At 37.1% G+C, this 10,753-nt stretch overlaps 1 pseudogene; it reads right to left on the bottom strand.

Moving 5' to 3' along the window:
• Positions 1-380: 380 nt before the first annotated feature.
• On the bottom strand, positions 381-1,313 carry LOC102402936 (annotated as a pseudogene).
• Between the last annotated feature and the right edge of the window lie 9,440 nt (positions 1,314-10,753).

Genomic DNA, 10,753 nt, shown 5'->3' with positions numbered 1-10,753 from the left:
AACTCTTTGAGACAAAAATATGTCAGGCTGTAGATAAAAGCATATAGTGTAATGTTAAACAGAGAAATCCAGAAGTCAATGCAAGGGAGGAAAACAGTAGATCAAAACCACAGTGATATTAGACAGACAAGAGAGGCAGAGACAGCAGTGAATAACTAAGACCATGATCTTACGGGACTGTGTTTATCTGATGCTGTCGGTTCTACAAATATTTGACTCAATACTAACTAGCATGTGTGGGCACATTGCCCATTTTACTAAAGGAAGTAATCTTCACACTCCGAGTTAGAATTATATTAACTCCACAATAAGAGGATATTATTGTCTATGAGCTTCTTTTAGATCAATCCAAACTACAAAGAAAACGTTGAAACTTCCATTCATCTTTTGTCATCTGAGACCAACTTCTTGCTCCATAACACCCTCATGGCATTTTTCACTTCTGCATTCCTCAGTGTATAAATCAGAGGGTTGATCAAAGGTGTTCCAAGTCTGTAAAACACAGCTATCATCTTATCCATGGAGAAGGTGGTTGCAGGGCGAGTGTATATAAATATGCAAGGACCAAAGAAAAAGATGACCACAATGATGTGGGAGATGCAGGTGTAGAGGGCTTTTTTCTTCCCCTCAGCACTGTGGTTTCTCAGAGAATGTAAGATGATAGCATAGGAGAACATCAGCATAACAAAACTCACTGTACAGATGGCCCCACTGTTGGACACCAAGAGTAGGTTGGTCACATAGGTGTCTGTACAGGCAAGTTGTAACAAAGGTTGCAAGTCTCATAGATAATGATCAATCACATTGGGACCACAGAAAGGTAAACTCAGGGCCAGAAAAATCTGAACTGAAGAATGCACACAGGACCCCACCCAGGCCACAGCCACCAACACACCACAGACTTGATGGCTCATGATGGTCATGTAGTGCAGGGGCTTATAGATGGCCACATAGCGGTCAACAGCCATGAGAACAAGGATGAAGATCTCTAGGCAGCCAAAGAAATGGAATGAAAAAACTTGGACTATGCACTCATTGAAAGAGATAGTGGCATTCTTCAAAAGGGCATCTGCAATCATCCTAGGAGCTATGCATGTAGAAAAGCAGGTATCAGACAAAGATAAATGGAAAAGGAAGAAATACATTGGACTCCCAAGTGCCCTGCTGGTCTTGATGGTAGTAATAATCAGAAAGTTCCCCAACAAGGTCCCCAAATAGAAAATCAAGAAAGTGGTGAACACTATTTTCTTCCTAACAGGATCTTGTGTCAACCCAAGCAGAATAAACTCAGTCACATTATTATTCAGCTGCATGATCTTATCAATGCAGAGAAGGGGTTAGTGTTAAACGCTTTATCTGCAAAATATAGAAAAGAAATAATTCATTGTGTGAGGTGTGATTTTTTGGAATATTTTAGGTGAGATAAATATTCTTCATCATGGACATTTTAGTTGTGGTTTCTAAGGCACCTCAACACTTAATTTGTAATGAAAACTTCATGGGGTCATTATGAGTCCCTTGTAAGATTGTAAAAAGTAAACTTTTCTATAGCTCTCTTCAAATACAACCATTTGTGTATTTTACATGATTCTCATTAATTTTGCCTAAAGAATATTAAGAAATACTGTTCCATTATATTAACTTAATTACTTTCATGTTCATTTAATCAGTGGGGAGGGAGCATGTTTGGATAGTGTATCAGTTGGCATTTTGTATATATTTTACTGCCTTTGGAAGTTCATAATATAAATGTAAAAATAACAGCCCAGTCTCATCCCCTAAAAATGTCTCCATATATCAATTATATATATATATATATATATATATATATATATATATATATCATTGTTTGTTATATTTGCTTATATAAATGTTTATTTTTATTAGTCTATAATATGATCCACTCCATTGTGTATTTCATTCCATATGTGACAGCTTAAAAAGAGGAATTTAAAGCACTTATAATCTTTAAATATAATGTCCTTACTTTGAAACAATTTTATATTTACTATTTGACATACACTAATGGAGAGAACTGAACTTCAATGGATAGAAGTGAATGTTATTCAGTGGTCAATAATATCGCAAATATTTCCATTTCCAGTTTTCTTTTTTCCGATTTCTGAAAACACCCTTCAAAAAATGCAAAGTTCCAGAGTTTATATATAAATTACTAGGGGTATTCACTCAATAGTTTATACATTTAAACTTCAAATAATTTGCTTAAGCATTTTAGAACTGAGGTCCTTTGAAGAGATGTCACCAGATAGTTCTTTTCAGGCCTAATCATGGTTGTAATCCCCAGTAGAATTTATTGTATCTGATTACCCAAAATCTCCACATCACTGTAATAGAACAAATATTCAGAAGAGAGAGGAACATATAGTCTTAGTCAAGAGGAACAGTGGATAGTCAGTAAATGCCTATATTCAAACTGTTTTCTGCCTTTACACAATCAATCATTATTCAACTTTGAAACATCATTTCCTTCAATGAAGACTTAGTATTTTTTCATGTGTGGAAAGAAATATTATCACTGACTTCACTTCATACAACAAAATCTTTCCTCTAGGTTTTTATTGTCAATATGATGTTGAAAAGAACATAATTTGCAAGTAAAAATATAAACTGAATGTGTCAAATTTAAATATAATTTGGAAAACTTACACCACGGTATCCATCCTCAGATCAAATCAGTCGCTCAGTCGTGTCCGACTCTTTGCAACCCCATGAATCACAGCACACCAGGCCTCCCTGTCCATTACCAACTCCCGGAGTTCACCCAGACTCAGGTCCATCGAGTCAGTGATGCCATCCAGCCATCTCATCCTCTGTCGTCCCCTTCTCCTCTTGCCCCCAATCCCTCCCAGCATCAGAGTCTTTTCCAATGAGTCAACTCTTCGCATGAGGTGGCCAAAGTACTGGAGTTTCAGCTTTAGCATCATTCCTTCCAAAGAAATCCCAGGGCTGATCTCCTTCAGAATGGACTCGTTGGATCTCCTTGCAGTCCAAGGGACTCTCAAGAGTCCTCTCCAACACCACAGTTCAAAAGCATCAATTCTTCGGCGCTCAGCGTTCTTCACATTCCAACTCTCACATCCATACATGACCACTGGAAAAACCATAGCCTTGACTAGACAAACCTCTGTTGGCAAGTAATGTCTCTGCTTTTGAATATGCTATCTAGGATGGTCATAACTTTCCTTCGAAGGAGTAAGCATCTTTTAATTTCATGGCTGCAGGCACCATCTGTAGTGATTTTGGAGCCCTAAAAAATAAAGTCTGACACTGTTTCCCCGTCTATTTCCCATGAAGTGATGGGACCAGATGCCATGATCTTCGTTTTCTGAATATTGAGCTTTAAGCCAACTTTTCACTCTACACTTTCACTTTCATCAAGAGGCTTTTGAGTTCCTCTTCACTTTCTGCCATAAGGGTGGTGTCATCTGCATATCTGAGGTTATTGATATTTCTCCCAGCAATCTTGATTCCAGCTTGTGCTTCTTCCAGCCCAGCGTTTCTCATGATGTACTCTGCATATAAGTTAAATAAACAGGATGACAATATACAGCCTTGACGAGCTCCTTTTCCTATTTGGAACCAGTCTGTTGTTCCATGTCCAGTTCTAACTGTTGCTTCCTGACCTGCATACAGGTTTCTCAAGAGGCAGGTCAGGTGGTCTGGTATTCCCACCTCTTTCAGAATTTTCCACAGTTTATTGTGATCCACACAGTCAAAGGCTTTGGCATAGTCAATAAAGCAGAAATAGATGCTTTTCTGGAACTTTCTTGTTTTTTCCATGATCCAGCGGATGTTGGCAATTTGATCTCTGGTTCCTCTGCCTTTTCTAAAATCAGCTTGAACATCAGGAAGTTCACAGTTCATGTATTGTTGAAGCCTGGCTTGGAGAATTTTGAGCATTACTTTACTAGCGTGTGAGATGAGTGCAATTGTGCGGTAGTTAGAGCATGCTTTGGCATTGCCTTTCTTCGGGTCATTTGAATGAAAACTGACCTTTTCCAGATCTGTGGCCACTGCTGAGTTTTCCAAATTTGCTGGCATATTGAGTGCAGCACTTTCACAGCATCATCTTTCAGGATTTGGAATAGCTCAACTGGAATTCCATCACCTCCACTAGCTTTGTTGGTAGTGATCCTTCCTAAGGCCCACTTGACTTCACATTCCAGCATGTCTGGCTCTAGGTGAGTGATCACACCATCGTGATTATCTGGGTCGTGAAGATCTTTTTTGTAGAGTTCTTCTGTGCATTCTTGCCATCTCTTCTTAATATCTTCTGCTTCTGTTAGGTCCATAAAATTTCTGTCCTTTATCGAGCCCATCTTTGCATGAAATGTTCCTTTGGTATCTCTGATTTTCTTGAGAGATCCCTAGTCTTTCCCATTCTGTTGTTTTCCTCTATTTCTTTGCATTGATTGCTGAAGAAGGCTTTCTTATCTATCCTCAGTCCCACCCATATCTTTAGTGCACCATCTTGAAAGCTGTGAGCCACCAAAGCACAAACTGATAAATTAAATAGACAATGATCCTTATTTGCTATTTTTCTCCCCCTCAATAAATTTTCTCCCCTTTATAGTAGTTGAATCATGTATCATCTTCCTGCAAATCAAAAACTCCTGCTGGGAAAGTGTCAAAGTTAAGTAATATTTCTGATTTTTAGAAAATAATCTCTTTAGACCATGTAATCATTGGCAAAGATCTTAAATGGTCAGGGAACTAAGTCTTGGTATTTCAGTCAGTGTAATAAACTCATCCTTTCCATATGCATTTGAATGAGTGATCCATCATAAAGTAGCTGTACTTGAAAATATGGTCTGTGATTGTGGCCACTCTTTTGAGAATATGGCTTTTGTTTTGTATGTTATCAATCTCTTTAAATTGTCCATTTCTAGAACAACCTTACTTATACATTTAAGACATACACTTGTAAGATAAATTAAGAATCATAAATACATGTGCTTTTTGTGTGTGTTAGTCACTCAGTCATGTCTGACTCTGTGCAAGTCCATGGACTGATGCCTCTGTCCATGGAAATTTCCAGTCAAGAATGCTGGAATGGGTTGCCAAACCCTTCTCTGGAGGATCTTTCCAACCTAACAGTCAAACCCAGGTCCCCTGCCTTTCAGGGAGATTCTTTACCATCTGAGCCACCAGGGAAGCCCATAAATACACATGATCAATCATTAACTTGCCAATAATGATGACTTTTATCAAATATTCAGTCCACAGTGCATTCAGCAGTTTCCTTTCTCCTTACCTGTGATTGTATCTCTAGTTACTCTGTCTTGAGACTCAGGACCCACTGCTGAGAGCACCTACGCTGGCCTGGGTGGAGGTCTGACAGGAAACAGTGCGGTTCTGTAAAGCAATTATACTTCAATTTAAAAAAGCACTAATTTTAAAAAAAGCAATCTCTTATGAAAGCCATCAGTGATTGCTTTGAAGGAAATTCTCCAGTTCTTTAGAGCTTCTTTTATAGCTTTTCTTATACTATCACATACTATGCTTAAAATCAAAACTGTGCATGCTTCTTTTAGGTTCTTTCATAGAAGGAGAATTTTTGAAGTCTTCAGGATTTTGCTCTGCCCAGATTCAAACCTAATGCCTTGTACAATGTACATGTTTAATAAGTATTTTTAAGCTGAACCTTCTAAGTTACTTCTTGTAATAATCATCTGATTGTTTTAGTACTATTCTGATTAAAGACACATTCACATTATTAATTTACTGTGGCCATCTGTATAGTATGTATGGTATGGTGAACAAGTAAATGTGCTCCCAATTTATATGTTTGAAAAAACAAAATGAGATAAATATTAAATAATTTTATCAGCTCCACAACTTGGAGTAGAACATGTTGTACTCAGAATAGCACCACTTGGCCATGTAAGATTTTAGGACTTTGGCATGCCTAAGATGATCATGATTTTTCTACACTTTTTAGATGAATCCGTGGCCCTTCAAGAATGCAAGGACAGCCTTGATGTTCTTCCTATCCTTCTAACATCAATGGGTATTTTCCTATATGTCTCTTTGTATGACCATATGTCGACTTTTCCCAGAAGTCAGATTCTCAAAGATATCTGACACAAAATTGAGTTGTAATAATCTAGAGACAAAACTCACTTATAAAACAGCATTACCTTCTACTAACTACTGCACTTACCTTAAATTTTCAAACAAGTTTAGCCAATTTTAGAATGGTTAAATTTCTCAAAACAGTAATAGAGAGTATGTTGAGCTGGTAGCTAAAAGAGATGAGCTGAAAGAAAATCACACAGAAAAGGTGACGGAAAAAGAGAGTGAAACACAAGGTGTCATGTTGATCCTTCTACCTGACAGGGTTGTGTGTGCACACTTAATCGTTCAGTCATGTCTGATTCTTTGCTACCCCGTGGACTGTAACCTCCCAGTCTCCTTTATTCACACGGATTCTCCAGACAAGAATATTGGAGTAAGTTGCCATGCCCTCCTCCAGGGGATCTTCCTAAGCCAGGGATCGAACCCAAGTCTCCCACATTGCAGGCAGATTTTTTATGGTCAGAGCCACCAGGAAAGCCCTTCTATTTGGCAAATATGTTTTATTGCAGAAGCCACAGTGAAAACTTTGGTTTCCTTAGGACTCTCTTAAACTATACCATCCTCCCCGATATGTTTATCCTTCACTTTTATCTTTAGGAAAATCTCTACATTCACTTAATTTCTATGAAAAATATACCTTTCTCTGTGGGAAGGTGAACAGATCTACCCAAGGTTCTTTATCCTTCAAAAGCCTAAAATAGAGAAAGATGGAAATGTCCCTCCCACATATATGGCATATTACCCTTCACCTTCATTATGCAGTTCTCAACCTCCACTTTGTTATGTTTCCTCTGAACCTTCCATCAAGTGTAATTATCCACTGTTTCAAAATAAATCCAGATTCATGTCAACTACAAGTTATATCTTTAAAATATCATTTTAGAAACATGCAAAGGGTAATACTTTTCATCTGTGATATACAGCTTTCTATTTAAAGCTGTCTTTTGGATGTGGAGAAGTTGGCATTCTCCAAGAAGCTTATGCCACAGTCACTATCTGTATTAGCTTCTACTTCCTTCTTAAGGGGAAAAAGACATATTGAAATATATTTTTAAATTTGCTAAATTATTCTGCATGATGCCTCCCTCATTACAATCATGTGAGTAGTCTGTCACCTGTTCAGTCAGTTCAGTCACTCAGTTGTGTCCGACTCATTGGCGACCCCATGAATTGCAGTACGCCAGGCCTCCCTGTACATCACCAACTCCAGAGTTCACTCAAACTCATGTCCATCCAGTCGGTGATGCCATCCACCTATCTCATCCTCTGTAGTCCCCTTCTCCTCCTGCCCCCAATCTCTCCCAGCATCAGAGTCTTTTCCAATGAGTCAACTCTTCCCATGAGGTGGACAAAGTACTGGAGTTTCAGCTTTAGAATCATTCCTTCCAATGAACACCCAGGGCTGATCTCCTTTAGAATGGACTGGTTGGATCTCCTTGCAGTCTAAGGGACTCTCAAGAGTCTTCTCCAACACCACAGTTCAAAAGCATCAATTCTTCAGCACTCAGCCTTCTTCACATTCCAACTCTCACATCCATACATGACCACAGGAAAAATCATAGCCTTGACTAGACGGACCTTTGTTGGCAAAGTAATGTCTCTGCTTTGAATATGCTATCTAGGTTGATCATAACTTTCCTTCCAAGGAGTAAGTGTCTTTTAATTTCATGGCTGCAATCACCATCTGCAGTGATTTTGGAACCCAAAAAAATAAAGTCTGACACTGTTTCCACTGTTTCCCCATCTATTTCCCATGAAGTGATGGGACCAGATGCCATGATCTTTGTTTTCTTAATGTTGAGCTTTAAGCCACCTTTTTCACTCTCCTCTTTCACTTTCATCAAGAGGCTTTTTAGTTCCTCTTCACTTTCTGCCATAAGGGTGATGTCATCTGCATATCTGAAGTTATTGATATTTCTCCTGTCAATCTTGATTCCAGCTTGTGTTTCTTCCAGCCCCGCGTTTCTCATGATGTACTCTGCATATAAGTTAAATAAGCAGGGTGACAATATACAGCCGTGACGTACCTGTTAGAACCCTCTAAACTAGCATTAAGGCTTTCCATCCCTTTTTGAAAACAGCCTTCTCATGGAATGCTGAAAAAAAATAGTACATTCTAAGGGGAATATTTTAAGACATAATGATGTTAGATATGAGCATCTAATAGAGAGTAGTATTTCCTAATGTTTCCCTTTCTTTGCTTATCAGAAACATCCCCAATATTGTAATAAGTTTAAGTTTTGGTTTGTCATCTTAGCCAGTAGAAGAGTAAATTGTCCCTCCTTATACTCAGGAACCAAGTATGGAAAAGGGTTTGAAGGCATTAGGTGCCCCAGGCTGACCAAAGGTACCAGGGAAAAAGAGGAAAATTCAAATGGATGGCAGGGAGGGTGACAGAGGAGAGGAAGAAAAAAAAAAAAAAAAGAAAGAAAGAAAGAAACGACTTTGTTAAAAAAAAAAAAAAAAAGTGGATCACCAAGAAGTTACTCTGCTCCACCCAGTATTTTGCTGCTGCTGCTGCTGCTGCTGCTAAGTCACTTCAGTCGTGTCCGACTCTGTGCAACCCCATAGACGGCAGCCCACCAGACTCCCCCATCCCTGGGATTCTCCAGGCAAGAACCCTGGAGTAGGTTGTCATTTCCTTCTCCAATATTCTAGGGTGCCCCTTTGTTCTTATTATCTATCTCTTGTAAACTATGTTTAATTACAATCTAAGGAAGGCACCATGGTGCTTGAAGCAAGGTTGCATTCTGTGGGCTAGAGCCTCCCTTCACCTGCAAACCACAGGTTAGTAGCAAGTGGTCTGAGGATGGAAATGTACGTGAGCACTGAGTAGAAGTCTCTTTTTTTTTTTATTCCTAATTCATTTCCATTTGTTTGCTAACTAATAAAGAGACACTTATTAAGGAAAATATCTTATTAAAATAATTTTTATTCACTATTGAGAAAAGTCACTATATTTTTTTCCTAATAGAATTGCCGAAAATGTAGACTGGGAACTCCTGCCTAATTTTACCATAAAGGAGACAGTCTGATTAAAAATGAAGTCAACTAAAAAGGAAGCAGAATCAACCAATAGAAGAAACCCATTTTTATATTTAAACTGTAGAATTCATTCATTTCCAAACAATTTTACCATCTTTCATTTATTCTTTTTATGTTATTGCTTTTTTGTGCATGTACACCAGCTCAGGTGTGTCCACTCAGACATGTCCGATTCTTTGCAACTCCCATAGACTCTAGCCTGCCAGGCTCTTCCATCCATGGAGTTTTCCAGCAGGAATACTGGAGTGGGTTGCCATTTCCTACTCCATACTGCTTTTTTGCATTTATGTAAATAATAAAATGAATCCTAGTAAACTTACTACCATCTCAATAACTAAAATATTACCCATAATTAAACATTTTAAACACTTTCCTATCTGCTGCTCACCTCTTCTTAAAATTAAGAAGTATTTTAATTTTGTCCTAAAAATAAAATACTTTTATCAATATATATTTTCCCTGGCTTTGAATTTTACAGAACTTTGCATCCTTTATGAAGACTTCTTGGAATTGCTTTTATTTTTTTCATCCAAAAATACTATGTTTTATTTTGGTTGTTGAATTTAGTTGTAAATTCATTTCCACTGGTATATCACACTCCATTGTGGGATTATTTTAAAATGTATTTATTCAATATTCAGGTATTTGACTAACTATTATGAACAGTAATTATGAACATAAAAATATGTTTTCTAGGAGTGTAATTAATATGTTTCAGAATATGCCAATATTCATATTTACAAACTAATATAAATTTCAGTAGGGAGGAAGGAGATGCAATTTAGTTATATGCCAAAAAAGAAGACAAATAGAATATTTGTGAACAGAGCTAAAAACTTTCACACAATTTGCAGAGAATCAAATAGAAGTGTGTTCTCTTCTGTTGTTGTTGTTTTAATTAAGAACATGGATAAAATTAAAATCCCAAAAAAAACCTGAGTTCATAGTTTTCAACGTCAGTTTAAATATGTCCATTTTTAACCTCTTTTTCCTTGTCATTTGTAAGATAATTTTTTCAACGCTAATGTGATCCAAAGTCCTGTGGAGAAAAAATAATTTCTTTGAGGCAGAAAGACTTATTCTTGTTTATTAAACATTATGAAAATATCTGATCTATACAATTAGATTAAAGGTTTATGATTATATTTCTATCAATAAAGAACATATTTATAAAAGCATTTCCATATGCTGCATGCTTACATCAGTTAAAGACACCTTTTAGAATTTAGGAAAAGAGGCATTATAATGAAGGATCTTAATTAGAGTATTGCATAATATCAGAGTTCTTTGTTCAACTGAATATGGCCTGGATTCAAAACCCTAGCCAAGTAGAAAATATGTTCTGTTGTTTAAATGATGAAGAGATGTATCATATTTACTTTCCCATTGATTTGTTAAAGAGCTCTATAAATAGACTAACTTTCAGGACCTTGAATCCTAAGTAAATCTAGTACCTAGTACCATATAATGGCAAGTACTGTCTGCAAGTACTTGAAACTATGATAGATTCCTTACATTGAGTGATGGACTCAAAAAAATATATTACCTCTATTCTTTCTCATAATTTAGAAATTCAATATGAATTGGTGGGAATAGATGAAATGAATAG

Source organism: Bubalus bubalis, chromosome 16 (assembly GCF_019923935.1).
Source record: "Bubalus bubalis isolate 160015118507 breed Murrah chromosome 16, NDDB_SH_1, whole genome shotgun sequence".
Lineage (NCBI taxonomy): Eukaryota > Metazoa > Chordata > Mammalia > Artiodactyla > Bovidae > Bubalus > Bubalus bubalis.
This window is presented reverse-complemented; position numbering and strand designations above follow the sequence as displayed.